The sequence below is a fragment of the Lepisosteus oculatus genome, chromosome 10 (assembly GCF_040954835.1).
Source record: "Lepisosteus oculatus isolate fLepOcu1 chromosome 10, fLepOcu1.hap2, whole genome shotgun sequence".
NCBI lineage: Eukaryota > Metazoa > Chordata > Actinopteri > Semionotiformes > Lepisosteidae > Lepisosteus > Lepisosteus oculatus.
This window is the reverse complement of record NC_090705.1, coordinates 14,399,724-14,416,110: the sequence shown is the minus strand read 5'-3', so window position 1 is coordinate 14,416,110 and position 16,387 is coordinate 14,399,724. Positions and strand designations below refer to the sequence as shown.

General features: G+C 35.4%; 1 long non-coding RNA gene across 4 annotated transcripts in view; it reads right to left on the bottom strand.

Annotated features, from left to right (window-relative positions):
• Window positions 1-619: 619 nt before the first annotated feature.
• Window positions 620-16,387, bottom strand: part of LOC107078628 (uncharacterized) — a 200,859-nt gene continuing 185,091 nt past the window's right edge. For 2 of the 4 annotated variants that reach the window (XR_011190649.1, XR_011190650.1), the window contains 4 exons: window positions 6,399-6,489; window positions 2,500-4,516; window positions 1,940-2,058; window positions 620-1,056 (listed from right to left, as the gene is read on the bottom strand). This is a non-coding gene — a long non-coding RNA (uncharacterized lncRNA). The remainder of the gene's footprint in view (window positions 1,057-1,939; window positions 2,059-2,499; window positions 4,517-6,398; window positions 6,490-16,387) is intronic. The other 2 variants (XR_001479580.2, XR_001479583.2) reach the window with 1 other exon arrangement.

Below are 16,387 nucleotides of genomic sequence, written 5' to 3'. Positions count from 1 at the left end.
AGAAGCGGTTTATGCACAGCCTTATGTTATCATAATGCTGAAATATGACATCCTTATAGCATAACCTGTCAAGCTGGTAGAAATATTTACAAGAAAATATTTCTACTAAGAAAGTGTTGAAAGGAAAGAAAATCAGGAATTCAGAGTGCTCCCTAGGCACCAGATCATTCAATCAGGACATCTCAGACTTGTTAAAATTAAAAAAAAAGGCTCTTTTGACAGAGTCATACTAATCACTGAAATGTTTTGGTGTTATGATTCAATTCATAATAACATCATAATAAAGAGCTTATCCTAAACATCTGTATCAAAGAATGGTTTTAAACCCTGGAAAGCAGATACACAGAAAATACATTATAGTCACAAATGTATGGGTTTAAACTGTTGCATTACTGTAAGAGCTGAATGGTGCATTGTTTTATTGATCTTGCAACTTGGAAAATATTTTGATATCTCTGAAAGTTGTCTATCCTTAAAAAATCAAATGTTTTTTCTTAAATACAAGTACTGTATAACAAAGCATACTAGAATATCATGTGAAACAGTTCAAACAACTCTTCAGAATTAATTTTCTAATTCAACCCATGTCTGAGAGAGGCTGTCAAAAAACATTTTTTCTAGATTTTAATGAAACAGTCACTCTTCTCCCAAAATTAAACAGACAAATTAACCTGGTACACTAAAGATGCGAGTAATTGAACAGACATTTCTATTTTTTTTATTTTTTGAATATTATTTACAAATTCAAACTGAAATAACATACAAATGTTTAGTTTTGTTCCAGGAAAGTAGAAAGTGACAAAACAAAATCACTTGGTTAACTTTTTGTCTTATTCTGTCTTTAAAGGGGAAATGCAGTCATAATTTCTCAGACCAGGTACAAAATCTCGGTAACAAAATAAATTCATTGAAGGAATAGCAAATTTTAACAAATTTCCAATTAAGCACAAAATAGTAAACTTTGTTAAAGTACTGTGTAGTCGTCATGTTGTCACAAGCCACTGGTTAAGCCATGGGAGAGAACGAGGTAAAATGACCCTTCCTGCTCGCTAGTCCCTGTAATTAAAAAGGGAAACTTAGTCTCCAAAAAAGATTACTCCTTTTTTGGCTTTCTCAGGTCACATATGTATTTTAAATGATACTTCACTGTTGAGCATTTGGATGTGCAGAATATATTAGTCGCACACAAAACAGAGGATTGGATTGGCAAATAGTCAAAGTGTTTCCTTTCCAAGGGATATTCAACTAGCCAAGAGATGGGTAATAAACTTTGACACATGTTGGTCACATCAAGTTTCTCGACAAAACTCAGCGCAATGAACGAGCGAATAAGTACAAGTTGTGAAGCAAGCATTTCACCACAGAAATGTTCCAACATGATCTGCATGCACTAACAAGAAAGCAGTATTTGTTGGCAAAACCATCACAAACTTAGCAAGAGATGCACACCAAATGTTATCCATTGATGGTTGAAGAAGTGCTGTGCTGATAACTTCAAAGGGATCATCATTGTTTTTTTTAAGCTGTTTGGAAATTGTTCAGTTTTAATTTGGCTACCTTGTTTTGACAATGAGGCACTGCTTGCCTGAGTTTGATCATCATTGTCTCAAAGTTGATATGTTGAATTCAATTCACTTCCAATCATTCAAATCAGAAGTCTAGATAAAGTATCTAAAAACTGTCACCTTATACAGTATATGTCAGTTTCATTATATATAAATTAACACAGAAGCAAAATTTGCTTAGTCTAAAGCATGTGCTTTATTGCAACAGAAATAGATTGGTTGTCAAATACTGTCACTTTGGGATAGAATGTGTAAAAGGAGATATATTTACAAGCATGCCCTATGTACAGTAAAAGGGCTGCTTAACGTCACCAGATGTTTTATTGCCTCGTTTTGAATCCCAGATAATGACAGCAATATAACACAATGCATACCTGGAAATTTTGTCTATTTTGTGTTACAATATGGCTGGTCATTTGTCAGAACTCAAGAACAAGAGACCAGAGAGTAGCGGAAAGCCTGAAGAGACTCGACTTGTTGGGGCTCGGGTACTCTGTAATAGAGGGAAAGTGGAATGAAAAAGAGATGATAATTGAATAATAAATTACTGGCTGGCAGTGCTTAATCAGCCCAGGCCAGTCAGTAATGGAAAGGAGAAGGGAAAAAATTAAATAATAAAGACTTGGCCGGTGGAGTAAGGATTGGCCTAGCTGGTCAATAAAAGGAAAAAAACAGGTGAGGCACAATGATTCTAGGAGACTGTGATAGAGAAGCCTGTCACGAGGTACAGGTAGCACGGGAAATACACTATTCATACACCTTACGTTGAGCGGTTGCTAGATAAGTTCCTGAGGGTGCACACTCAGGGCTTGACTAGTAACTGCTATCACTTAAATTCATATACATTCACATACAAAAAACACATACTTAAATACAGGTATGAGTGAGTATTGTGGTGTGAATGGAGAGTGCTCTCAAAATGGATGATACTCACTGTTTGTTTGGTGTTGGTACTTCCAGGTTGGGTCAGCCTATGGTGGCCTCAAAAAGTCAAACCTAACCCCAGTTCTCAAGGCTTCTTTATGGAGATGGGAAAATCCACATACATGTGAAGAGAGGGAAATGTTATTGTTTGTATTGTTTATTTTCTGTATTGTTTATTTGAACCAGGATCAAAAGAACTGTGTTATTAAGATATGTGATGTTCTTCGGTTAGAAATGAATTAATCATGAATGTATAATTTGTGAAATTATTATGAATTGGAGACATGGTTTGTTCCAGAGGGGAAGGGGCTTACATACTACCTGGGGTTAAAGGCTTCTCTAGGAGGAGGGGTCTCACTGAATACTGGTGGGGCAGATCTCCACATAGTGATCATAGTGATCCAGTCAGAAGGCCCAGGAGCTGGTGATTCAAGCGGCACACCATAATGTGGTGTCTCCCCAAAGACCTGGCCAGGTATGCACTGTCAGCTCTATCTCCCAGGTTCCTCACTCTGACGGAAGCATTCAGGTGCGAAAGGAATCATATACCCATGAGCCCTTTGGATTAACCGGGGAAGTCATCTGCTAGGAACGGGTGACAAAGAAACCCTTAGTCCCCTCTTAACTCTTGGAGCCCTGGGTCAGCTCAACTGCAGGAAATGGTCCCAGTTAGAGCCCGAGTAGAAATAAATCCTCAGAGAGCTCAGGCTAATAGAGTGATGCCCACCAAGGATCGGAATGGGAACAAGATGCCCAGATCTCTACGAAGAAACAGAGAAAGCTCTGCTGGGGTGCTGGAAGGTGGCTATGAAAAATAAGAAAATAAGAAAAGTGATCCAGACGTCCCATGAAGGTGAGAGAAAGGTAAAAGAGTCCTAAAGATCTGGAGAAAAGGGAAACTGGAAGGGCGGCAGAAATGAGGGCAGTCCGAGAAAAGAGTAAAGTGCAGGGCAGGACTCTACAGAAGAGGAATGAGGCTGAGGCAAGGATGACTTCATGGACAACAAAAGCTGCCTCCTGAAGTGGGTCTGATCTGCATTGACAAGGCCCTTATCCAAACAAAACCCTGTCCTTGGAACATAAACCAAACAAGGAATTCCTGAAGCCACAACTGCATTCCACTTCCTACATTTTCCCCTTTACACTCTCTATTCCCAAGGTCATCCAACAAAACAACTTCATGATACAATATACAGTAGAACTTCTACTAGAACTTTTTTACCAGGTACAATATTCATCTTATACCACTGTCTCACTACATTGCTTTAAACATCCATAAAATTTCTTCTACTATTCTCCCTACCCTCCAGTTTGCCTCATTTTCCTGCTCTCTCCCTTGATTTATCGATTACGATTTATCATTGAGTGAAAAGATGTCTGCACATTATTTTGTCCATATTATTGGAGAAAAACAAAAAAGGATGGACATTTTCAGCAACTGCAAACACCAACATTCATGTGGCTTGTCAGTAATGAGAACGGAATGACTCTTTGCAAAAATTAAGATGCAAAAGGTAGGAGCTTAATAAAGTTTTCTGAAAAGGCAGAATCTATGTTTATGAATGCTGATTCAATATGGATTTGTCAGAGTCATGTACAATGATTCTGTTTCACTGGACATTGAAAATTTCATGAATAACTTTAATTAGCAGGACCTAATGGAACTTCATTAATAATGGTTATTTATGAATAAAGGAAGGGTAGAGGATTTCTTTGTATCTGTTTGTATCCAATGTTGTATAGACCCTGGTCTTTGGCAGAGTGCAAGTTAAAAGCCAAATTATACTTGCACATCAAAAATACCTTTATTTTACCAGGCAGATAAGTTCAGAACAGACAACAGTGATTATTGCAGGGTTTGGGCCCCGAGTTCAGTTCTGGGTAAGGGGTACTATCTGGGCCCCTGGTGTAAGTGTGTGCGTGTTTGTGTCTGTGTTTGCCCTGAGATGGTATCCCGTCCTTGCACCAGGGTGTCCCCTGCCTTGTGCCTGTTGCTTGCTGGGACAGGCTCCAGGTCCCCTGTTAACCTGAAATGGATAAAGTGGTTAGAAATAGGATGGATAAAAAAACTTTAAATTAATTAGTTATAAAAGTTTAATTTGCTTAATCAGACAATGTCACTAGTTACGTTATCTAATGGGAGAATAATACGCTTCAGGGTATAAACTGTTACTAAAATACTACACACAGCACAATTCTTTAAGGGTTACAGTTTTACAAACATCTTTAATTTTCAATTGTATTATTATTTATATCCAATACAACATACAGTGTTTAAAATGGCAACAAGGTGCTTTAATATAGAAAATATATTTGCACTGTCCTCTATTTTATGGTAATTAACTGTTTCTCTGAGGAGACAAAATTTACTTTTTACATATACATTTTATAGACCAGTCCTGCCATTCTTTTGAGCATTCATAAAGTAGTGGAGACTTTAGAAGAAATCAGTAAAGAAGGAAGTCTCCTGTCTGGAAAGTGTATATCACTTTACACTAATGAACACATCTGTCAGTCACATCTGTTTCTTATTACTTACCATTAAATTATGATTGCTCTAATTGAATGCCATATTCACTGCAGGTTAGCATACAGTGATCAGAGAAATGTTTACCAGAAAACCTTAAATTTTAAGATCAAGAGGAGATGTTAATTTAATTGGTCCCATGTATATTGCGACAAAGCTACAGTGGGTCAAATAACCATTTTCCATCTGTTTTTGCTATTGGCTTGTACACTTTGTAACATGTATAGACATCACATGAGTTTTATATTTAAAAACAACCTAAAATTTTAAACTAATTTTTTTGGGCTGATAAGAGAATCACAATAAACTTTTTTTTTTAATGAAAATATATTCTGAAATATTAATACATTTTATAATACAGTAGATGTTCAAGACAATGTGGCTTCAAGAAGGTCTTTAATTAAAAATGTAAAACCATATGAGCTAACAGCACGTGATTTTAATGTTCATAAGTTGTGAAGCCTGGCCTCTCTGGATGCTGTCTTATGGCACTGCTGTCGCTTTGCATAGGCTGAAGCAATTGTGCATGTCTTACATGATCTGATTAGATGTAAATTAAATCTTTATTCATTGTCACTGCATATTATCACAAGAAAAACCTTTGTTATGGTCTACCAAATATTTCCTCCTATTTTTATATATTCTACCCTTTCATGACAGAGGTGTCTTTACAAGCAACCTTTAATTGGTGGATGTCTCCAGTATCACAGAAATACAGTTAGGTTTATAAGACCTGTATCCCTCATACAGAAACGTAACTTGTAATATTACAATAAATGTAATACATATTATATACATATAAAGGTCAAATGGAATTGTAGGATATTAAATAGTTATTCATAAAACATTTTTGGAGTGCAAAAATTTTGTGAATAGAGATGTGAAGGTCAGGCTCATAAAAGTTCACAGTATAGTACAAAAACTGACAAAAAGTTAAATATATTGATGCTTCAAACAGATAGTAACAATATATACATCCATACAAATACAATATGTCTGAATTTGAAAGAAAATAACAAGGTTGGAAAGAAATGTGCACCAATGTGCAGCCCCCTCCTGGATAATGTGACGGCACCTAGTGGGGAGGAGAACAGGGTGATGAAACCAGTTCATAGATGGGGATTATAAGGAAGCCATTATTGGTAAAGGCCAATGGGGAATTTGGCAAGGACACTGGTGTAAACCCCTACTCTTTTCGAAAAACACCCTGTGATGTTTAATGACCATAGAGTCAGGACCTTGGTTTTAATCTCGTCTGAAGGACGGCGTATTTTTTACTGTATAGTGTCCCCGTCACTATACTGGGGCATTAGGACCCACACAGACTGCAGGGTGAGTGCCCCCTACTGGCCCTTTAATACCTCTTTCAGCAGCAACCTTACTTTATCCCAGTTTCTCCCATCCAGTTACTAGCCAGGCTCACTCCTGCTTAGCTTCAGTGGGTTGCCAGTTGTGAGTTGCAAGGTGATTTGGCTGCTGGCAAAAAAAAGAAATACTTCCTTAAAAGGAAATACTTTACATAAATGTATCTGCATGTCGGCAAACAGACTGAAATTATGTTTGGAGAAATTTGTCTTAACTGAGTCGCTATTTTGTGTTATAATGTTTGGGAGAGTTAATGGAAAAAAAATTGATGTAACTAGAGATTGAAAACTTCCAGTAACATTAAATAGTACAGTACATTAAATATTTAAGTCCAGGGTTTATATCAGTGTTGAAACTTATGTGTAGCAAAAAAAAAATGTTAAGTAACACCATAAATTTCCATATGCCTGAATTGATTTGTTTTTATTTTTCTTTCTTAGTTGTTTTTAAGATTTTGTTTGTTGTTTCCATAATTCTAAAATCTGGAATATAACATTAATAGTCAACAGAAAATATAGTTTTTGCATCACTCAATTTTGAGAAAGAGCTCTAAAAAAATAATAAGCAAAAGTCTTTCTTTTATTTCTAAAATATTATGCATGTAGAGATTGTAACCAAGCTCTTGATTTCAGGCAGAAAGAATCAGGCCACAAATATTGCCAGTCTAGTGCCAATGTGCCAACCCCTTCTGTGTTCCCTACTGTTAATTACTACATGTACAGTACTTTGCAATTCAGATGCAGAGCTCAAAATAGCTGTTAAATCCTCTATTTTTACTCAGAAAAATTTGGTCAAGATTATTTAAAAAAATATATCTATGTGCGTACTGATGTAATGTATTCATTGCATGCAACATATATGTAAAATAACTCTGTTGTCATATTCAGCTTTTCTTTCTCTTATTTTTTCCTTTCATAAAACAATGAAGTTCAACACTACACACTTGAAGAGGGAGCACATGAGAGAGTACACGGAAATATTATAGTTTTTATGTGGATTTAATTGTTTATAAAGGCCAAAACAATAACATAATTAACAAAATTGAATGTGACACTGATGTTTTTACTAAATACTTTACTTTCTTAGAAATGATTTATTTTCCACTGTGGTATATCATACTGTAAAATAATTGACATTTTGAATGATGCTGAATATATCAGAACTACAGTATATAAGTCTGCATTCTGAAAGCAAACTTATATACATAGCTCATTAGTTTACCTCTCCAAAATCACTTACTATTTGTCCTATTTGTATTTATTTCCTTTATGCCTTCAGTGATGTAATAAACTCTTTAAAACGATTATGAGATCCAATCACTTTCAATAACCTCATGTCCAATTCAGGGCCAGAGTGGCCTGGAGATGATCCCAGAAAGCATTGAGCAGAAGGAAGGATACACCCTACATGGGATCCCAGTCCATCACAGGACACGCACAAACACAAATACTCACACTCACAGCAGGACCAGTTTACACAAACCAATTAACCTACCAGCATGACTTGGATTGTGGGAAGAAACTGGATCATCCAGAGGAAACCACCGCAAAGACTTGGAGCACATAGATACTCCACATAGACAGCTACCCAGAAATTGAACCCAGGGCCCCAGCACTGTGAGGAAGCAATTGTAACCACTGTACTTCTGTGCTGCCCACTTGAATAATTATAATAGTTTACATCAATTTGGATTAAACACATTCAATTAATGTTGGGTTAAAAATAATTAAGTTTCTATATGTTTGTTCCAAATATGTAACACAATTTACTTTTGAATTTAAATCTTAGTATAATTAGTTTTGCAATGGGATTCTTAGGCTTTCAATTTCTAAAAAAGTGTTAGCCTTAACCTTGAAAAATATACAGGAATGTCCATGAAAATTGTTTTTGCATTTATATATGCAACATGCACATTCAAATGCTAGGTTATAGTTAATGTTGAAATAAATTAAATATTTTTCCATTTAAAAATATGTGTGACATTCACGGTAAATATGAAATTCTTTACTTTCTGTTCACATTCAAGTTAGGGTTAGGGTTAGTGCATTCAAGTGCAATTGAATTACAGATTACACATTTAATCATGGTGCAGAGGCATTACTTTGATCTACTGTTGCATATTTAAATTGTTGTGACCGATAGGTAAAGCAATAACCTAGATGTAACAGAATAAGATTAGGGTTTAGAGTAAGAAGAGCATTCTCTATCATAATAGAAAAATACATATTTTAACTTTGCACTATCATACAGTAGTTTAAAGTAGGCAGAATCATCACACTGGCCTGGCCTATTTTCCCAGTTGGTTAGAAATGACACACATCAAAGAACAAATACTGGAATGGGGGGCACAGAAGCTGGATAAAGTGCTGATCATGTGGGTGGTGTTTAAACGTTTACTCTGCGTTCTGATAAGTAAGAAGATCCAAGAGGTTGGGGTTAAGAAATCCCAAAACAATAGGCTGGTTGATGTTGTCCATTCCCATATACAGCTGATGTCCAATTCAAATAAATGCTTATCACCCATCTGGCCACTTTGGTTGTTCAAACACCAGCACAATTGGGCCACCACCTGCCCCTGGCCCTGTAGCCCTGTGGGCAAACCACAGGGTCCTCACTGCTACGGATCTGGTTCAACACCTGATTACTGTCCCAGATTCCTATCATGGAACAGATAGCTAGGGATGTGGATTCAGCCGATTGGCTGGAGTACTTTAACTGCAACTTTCCTGGGCTGTTTAAAACTGCAGGAGAGGTTGGCCCCAGGAGAGGGAACAGCGTAGCAGGGTCAGATGATGTCAGCCAGCCATTGTCTCCTATATTAACCTTAATGAGGGGAATGCTGGGTTGATCAACAGTTACAGCTATTGTAAAATTCTTTTGTGTAACGCTAATCCTCTGTAACCTCCTGTTTATGTTCAAGTCGATCCTGTATGGGCTTGCCTGAGTACATATTGATGTCCACTCCTCCTTTGTTGATATTTGTGTTTTACGGTCCATTTAAGGTTTGTTATTTGAATAAAAAGTGCTATGGCTTTTTGCAACTTCCATTTGCCTCTTAAGTGGACCCCACAACAGTCTTAGCAAATTGCGACAATACACATGATTATTCTAAAATTTTAAATAGTTTTACACCATGTAGACATTTAATTAGACTGAGTTTCATTGCACAGAAAACAACAATGGTTATTAGTTTTTGGCTAGGAATTTAGAGTCAGTGCCTAAAGTGACTAAAGTAACTGAAGTGAACTAGTAACTAACTAGTTCAGGTGGGTAGCTGCGTCAGCATGCGTAGGCTACAAAAGAACAAGTAATAGGTTTATTCCATGCTGAAAAGAGATGAAAGAAAACACAACGTTATCATTTTTTTTTTGGAATTCAAATGCAAGAAACAAGAGCATTTAGCCTGTAGGAAGTCCGTTTTTCTAAATTTTTCGTTTTTTAACCATTTATGAGCGACAGGCACACGGATAAGCAAAATACGTGAAATAGGGCAAAAAATGTTCTCGAGGAAACAACAAAACAACACTTTTTAAATTCTTAATATCTCCTTAAGAACAACAATGGCATCAGAAAATGTTTACTTCCTGTCCAAACTCTAACCATAACACTAGCTTTGGCACTTTTAGAACACCTATCAAGATCGTTGCCTTTAAATCCTGTGTTCATAAAGTTACCCATATGACTCCAAACTTATCAGAAACATTTAAAGCAATGCTTTTCAGCACTTTCAGTGTATATGCACTTAATCTGTTTTAAATGTCCAGTAATTCTTGTGTTGTCACCTGCTGCTGAAATGGTGTGTAAAACAAGCCTGATTTGTGTCATTTAGGGGTTAGCCATACAATTAACACTAGGGTTGGCTAAGTATCATTTTGTTTGGATTCAAATGCAAGAAACAAAAGCATTTAGCTTTTGTAGAAAGTGATTTTTTCAAAACTTTTCATTTCTGACCATTCCAAACATTTTTTGTTGAAAAATGTTGTTCAAATTTGTTGAAAAAGTTACCCAAATGTCTCCAATCTCGACAGAATATTTAAAGCATTGCTATTACTGTGAATCTTTCTTAAATGTTAACTAGTTTTTACTTGTTTAAATGTGCAGTTTCAACATTTTCATGATTTAATTTATGATAGAACACAAGCTAATTTTCTTACATCCATCAACAATTATTTTCTAACTGCTTTATTCAACACAGTGTCTTGAGGGAGCTGGAGTCTTTTCCAGCAAAGAACAGGAGCAAGTCAGGATACAACCTGGATAGGACACAGTCCATCGCAGGGTAGATACAGACTCAAACATGTACACTGTCACACCAGGTGAAAAATTTCCCAGAAGCCAGTTAACCTACCAGGTTGTCTTTGGACTGTGGGTTGAAACTCACACGTACACAAAGAGAGCATGTTCAAACAAGGAGAACAAATCCAGATGGAACTGGAACTGTGCCCCCCCCCATTTTATTTCATTAGATCAATAATTCTAACTACCCTATTTTATCAAAGTATGTTTATTTAATTAATATATATAAAGATTAGAGGCTTAATTCAAACATTTATTTTAAAACCTCAACTGAAAAATGTTCTCACACTTGTTTTTGTTGTGCAGTGTAGCATTGTGATTGGTTGAAACCATCACAAATAAAAAACAATCTGAATATAATTTACATTTGATGATACCATTAGATTATTTATACTAATAATACATGCGTAAGGTTTTAAATCTAAGAGGATACAAAAACATTTTACTATAGAGGCAGGAACACACAACAGCAAATATTAGAAACCCCACTACACAACAGATAAATGAGAAATTACTTCAACGTGTGACTTAAAGAGAAAATATCGGAAGGCTAGATTTTACAATTCCAGAGCAGAATTTAACCCAACTCTTCCAAACACCGTACTTTTAATATTTATGTACTTAGGACCTTACTTAAACATCTTCTTCAACAGATGGTACCTACTACAGCATGGTGTCCCCTGCCATCATACTGTGTTTCAGATGCTGTGGCCCAGAAGGAAGGGTGTCACCTGCTGATCTACCAACAACACTTATAATATGCTTGTACATGTCTTTGATTGGTTGTGTGCATTATGGTTAGTTGTAAACGTTTAAGCACTTAGAGAAGCCACTTTTGAAGGTGCTATATAAAATAAATTTAATTATTATTTTATATTGTTAAGATCTAAAAATAACATTAGACAGACAAATCTGGATTATAAGAGTTGAATTCTGATTGGCTGTGTCCAGTTCTTTTGGGCATGGGGTACCATGCTTGCCACCAGAGATGATGTCTTTATCCAGATTTACTTGTATTAAAAACAAATGCGGTGCCATTAACATTTTGGTGATGTTATACAGTGGTATAGAAAACAATTTTAGAATTCAAGTTAGTGGAAAAGGCAAAATTGTAAGCAAAATCAGAATGATAAAATATTACACTCCTTTTAAGTATATGTTATTCTCCAGAAAAATTGTCTTTTAAATTGATTACATTTGTGCACATAAATTCTAAGTACTCTGTTAAGTTATGTGAATCGGGTTGTATTTTATTGTTTGATATATGAATGAAAATATGAATTACAGAGTTCTGTTGTTTACTATTCTAATTGTGTATAATCAGAAAAGGCTCAAATAAAACTTTTATATAGACTGACCATCTATCGCAGGTTCTTAGACATTATCCTTTAATCTGCAATGTTGACCACAGTGCTTTAAACATGATCCTAAACAATAACTGTGACAGATTAGTACATTAAAAATGAATAAATACCCAGATCCCTGAATAAACAAAATAGCATGAATCAGTAATAAGTGTTATACTTTCCCTACCCGACTAAGGTCACAGACCCAAACCATCTCCTAAAAATATTTTTCCGTAAGTAATGTTGTACAATTAATGCCTAAAAAGTTTCAAAACAGAAGCCACTTATATAATTGTAAACATTTTAACACGAGGTTAGATTTATATTGAGTTTTTGATGGAAATATTCTTTAAATTTTCAATACCTATAAATCCTTAATTATCTACTGTTTTGAATGCAACAAAGATATGAGTAAGTGCAGAAGTGAAAAGTTCCAAGCCTCTTCATCAGTTCAATCAATGACAGATAGGTTACAGCACGGTAGGATTTATGACTTTGACAAATTGTTGCAGCACCTGGGCAGTGATTTATCAAGCTCTAGCGATATGCCTTTGAGGGTATTATGAGCGGCAGTATGGCTTTCTTTAAGAAAAAAGAAGGGCCTTCATAGTGAGAAGCAATGACTTTTAGCTAAAGTTATTAATAGCATTCTTGACCACAATTCATTTTGACAAATCGGTACTCCGGGTATTAGGATAGTTTGACTGTGTCTAACATTGCTTCATACTCCTCATTTGATAACCTCCCACCTGCAAGTCTCTGTAGGATATCTGATGGAAAGATAAGCCCAGATGGCAAAGATACATTTTGTAGAAATTTTGAGAAATACTTCAGGCTTCAGCTGAAATCACAAAAAACAACATAGGAAGAACTGTTCGTACACATACTGTATATCTTACAAAGCTGTCAGTCAAAGTAGAAAATAAATCTTATCTTGAATTATTCACAATACAATTTGCAACAGTTTAATGGGCTATTAAATGAGTAAACCAAGGAATATGAAATGGCAACACTTAAAAGGAAATATCTTTCTGAACCTCATGATCATTTCCCTAAGCTACAATAAATAGGATTTTTTTTTTTATTTGTTGTAAACATATAAGGTGATATTCCAAAAGCATTGCAACACTGTGGTTTAGTAGCACATACAGTACATTACATGGTGAATCAGAATTTAAAATAAATGTTTAACCAAAGAAGTACAGTATGTCTCAAGCAAGAGTATAAAGGAAATATATACCTGAATCACACTATATTTCTTTTGAATTTGGACAAATACTAAATACTTTATAACCAATAACTAAATATTGGCTTTGTGTATAGTATACATATACAGTAAGTCAAACATGTAAGTGCAAGACCGATACATATACATTACAGATACAGATACAGTACATTACAAGACAGACACACATTACAGTAAAAAAGTACTGTTTACACTATCTTTGAATAATAATTTAGTCATGATAGGCACATTAGAGGAACGTTTCTAATTTGGGCCCTGGTTTGCAGTTTGACATTCCCAAATCATCTGCTGAAGAAGGTTACTACACTTTCTGATAATAATTCTTTTTAAATGGGTAAAAACCTTAGGAATATTTTTATGATACAACAAAAACAGAAAATCTTTATAATGCTGTGTGATTTACTAGAAGACACCTCTTTTCTAGTAGAAGTCCCACTAGAAGGCACCTCTTTCACTATCTTTTGCGATTGTGACAGAGAGTTTTATAAAACAGGACACCTTGGTTCAGGCTCTTGCAGGAAAAGAGTCTTTAGAAGCACTTTCAACACTGTGCTTCCATTCATGTGTTACATGTCAGCAAACTATTAAATTATTCTGCAAATTCTTTATTTTTATAATTCACATAGTGTATCTAACACCATGGAGATGTCACTAGCCTTTGTAGCCTAATTCATCTTGAGAACACACTAATACTTGTCGTTTCCAACAGGTGCAGAAAAAGTGGGTGGCCTTATAATAGAAGTTTCATGTTTCAGATAAATTATTTCCCCCTTTGTTGGTATGGAGGTTGTAGAATGAATTCCAAATTTTGGGGATGTGAAAAGAAAACTCATTATATTAAAGTAGGTATAGCAAACATTGTATAGCAAAAAATAAAATAAAACAAAATTCAGGACTGTGGAAAGACCTGACAGGTTACACAGGTAAGAAATCTAGACAAGTACAGAGAAATGCATGCAAGTAACAAAAATGTAGGCCATAAACAGAAGATTATAATCACTAAGTACATTTTGATGGTTATAATAATATTACTTTAGAAGTTAAACCATATGAGGAAGCAGAATATATTAATTGAATATATCTATTTTATAAAAAAGGAATTAAAATTAAAGGATTCAAGAGCCCACATTTGGAATGCTGTATCAGGATTTGGACACTACATGCATGTTCTGGATTTAGTCCAAATAGGAGCAACGGGGTATATTTTTGGCACAAAGAAATGTCCTACAGCCTAATAGAACTGAATGATTTTCAGTCTTGAGCATATGACTGTAAGGGTACTTGATTTAAGCATTGAGTACAAACCCAATCCAATGGACTTCTTTACCATCAACAGTGAAATACACACCGCAGAATACACAGAAGCAGAAACAAACAGAAAGTGCTTTAAGACTGAAAAGAGTAGGTACTGTACTTCTTTGCATGAAGAATTGTGGGAGTCAAGGACTGATAACTCTGTCATGTTGTTGAAGCTGATAACATGGCTTTTTTGAGGAATAACTGGAAGAATGCAATGAATTCTATACTTTATTATCCAAGAAAAATAATTTGTCTCTGGAATAAATTTTGTAACATTATATATATAAATATATAGTGAAGAAGATACATCATGGCTCTTGTTGCAAAATTATAAGATGAATTACTGTATTGTCAATGACATTGAATAAAATATGTATACGATCATGCTTTTGTAAATTGTGTTTGAGTTTCAGAATTTTTTTTGTGATACTATGCAGAAAGAAAAAAAATATTGTGACAGAATAAGCATCTTACCAGCCTAAGAACTAGAAGCAAGGTTACCTTTGTTGCCTGGTTCTCCTTGCACTAGTTCACATGGCTTTGTAGGTGCTTCCCTCAGGCACTGTAGAGATGCAAACAATTCCTCTCTACCTCAGGCAGCAACATCTGTTTATCGTTCTCTGCCTGTAGCATGGCTTGAGGATCCTTCTGGAAGAAGTATACAATGTCATTGTCTGTCACAAGCCTAAAGTGTGTAGTGACGATTCTTATTTCTTTTTGGTCGTTTTGGTCATTGTTGCCTCTAGTTCCAGCAAGGTCTACAAAGCTAAATTATATTGAATGATCTTTATTTTTGTGATCTAAGGCTATCCCCAGACAAGGCATGTGACATCATTGTGCTGTGCTGCATACCATTGTCAGAAGGAGAGAGTTACCTGTGATGACCTTCCTCTGTTTCATCTGGATTAACAGAGTGGCAGAGATGCAGAGACATCATAGTTGAACATCATTCTAGTTAAATGGTGACCAGTTTTTAAAGACATTTCTTCTAATTTTATTTAGGTTAAAGTTTTCTTCCAATTATAATTAGATCATATTTTACCTGGCTAAAGGTTTCCTGCAACTCTTCAGGGAAAGCCTTGCCTATACTATTTGTTTCACACTGAAAACTGTTGGGGAAAAAGACAGTAACCCAGTAAAGGAATACATTCTTTATTGTGCTGATGATGATTCCTCTTCCTCCAGTCTTCCTCTGCTCATGCTCCTTGTTGGCTAAAATATTTATTCAGAGTATTTTATTACACTCTCTTGTAAAGTAGCTCTAAAGAAGAACCACATACTGCACCACTTTGGATGATATTCTTGTATTTTGTTTTGACTTGATGCCAGGTCCTCCCATTGTGGTCCAGCTAAATGCAGAACTTACTGCTGCATAAAAACAATATTGTACAACTACACAATAGCTTAAAGGGGGCTCCATTTCAATGTCATAATAATGTAAGTTAAGCAATGCCAATAAATGCATGCTCGCACAATTTTTATAGCTTTGTGTTATCTTGAGATAGTTCATTGCATTTCATAATTAACTCTCACATTCAATTTGTCGGTGATTCTTTGTCAGGCATCTTTTGCTTTTGTTTTTGCAGCAGCTATGGAATTGCTATCACAATGGATTTTATCTCCTTATAGTTTTCCTTAAGGAGTTTTAGTTCATGGTTACTGGAACAGAACACGCCATTAGTAATATGATTACTAATTATGTTTACTAATCGTATGTCACTGCGATTACTTGAGCCTGACTAGCCTTAACTGGACAACTGCAACCAGAGTTTGCCATTGTGAAACCAATGAAGCAAGCCTGAAATCAGCTATTGGGTTA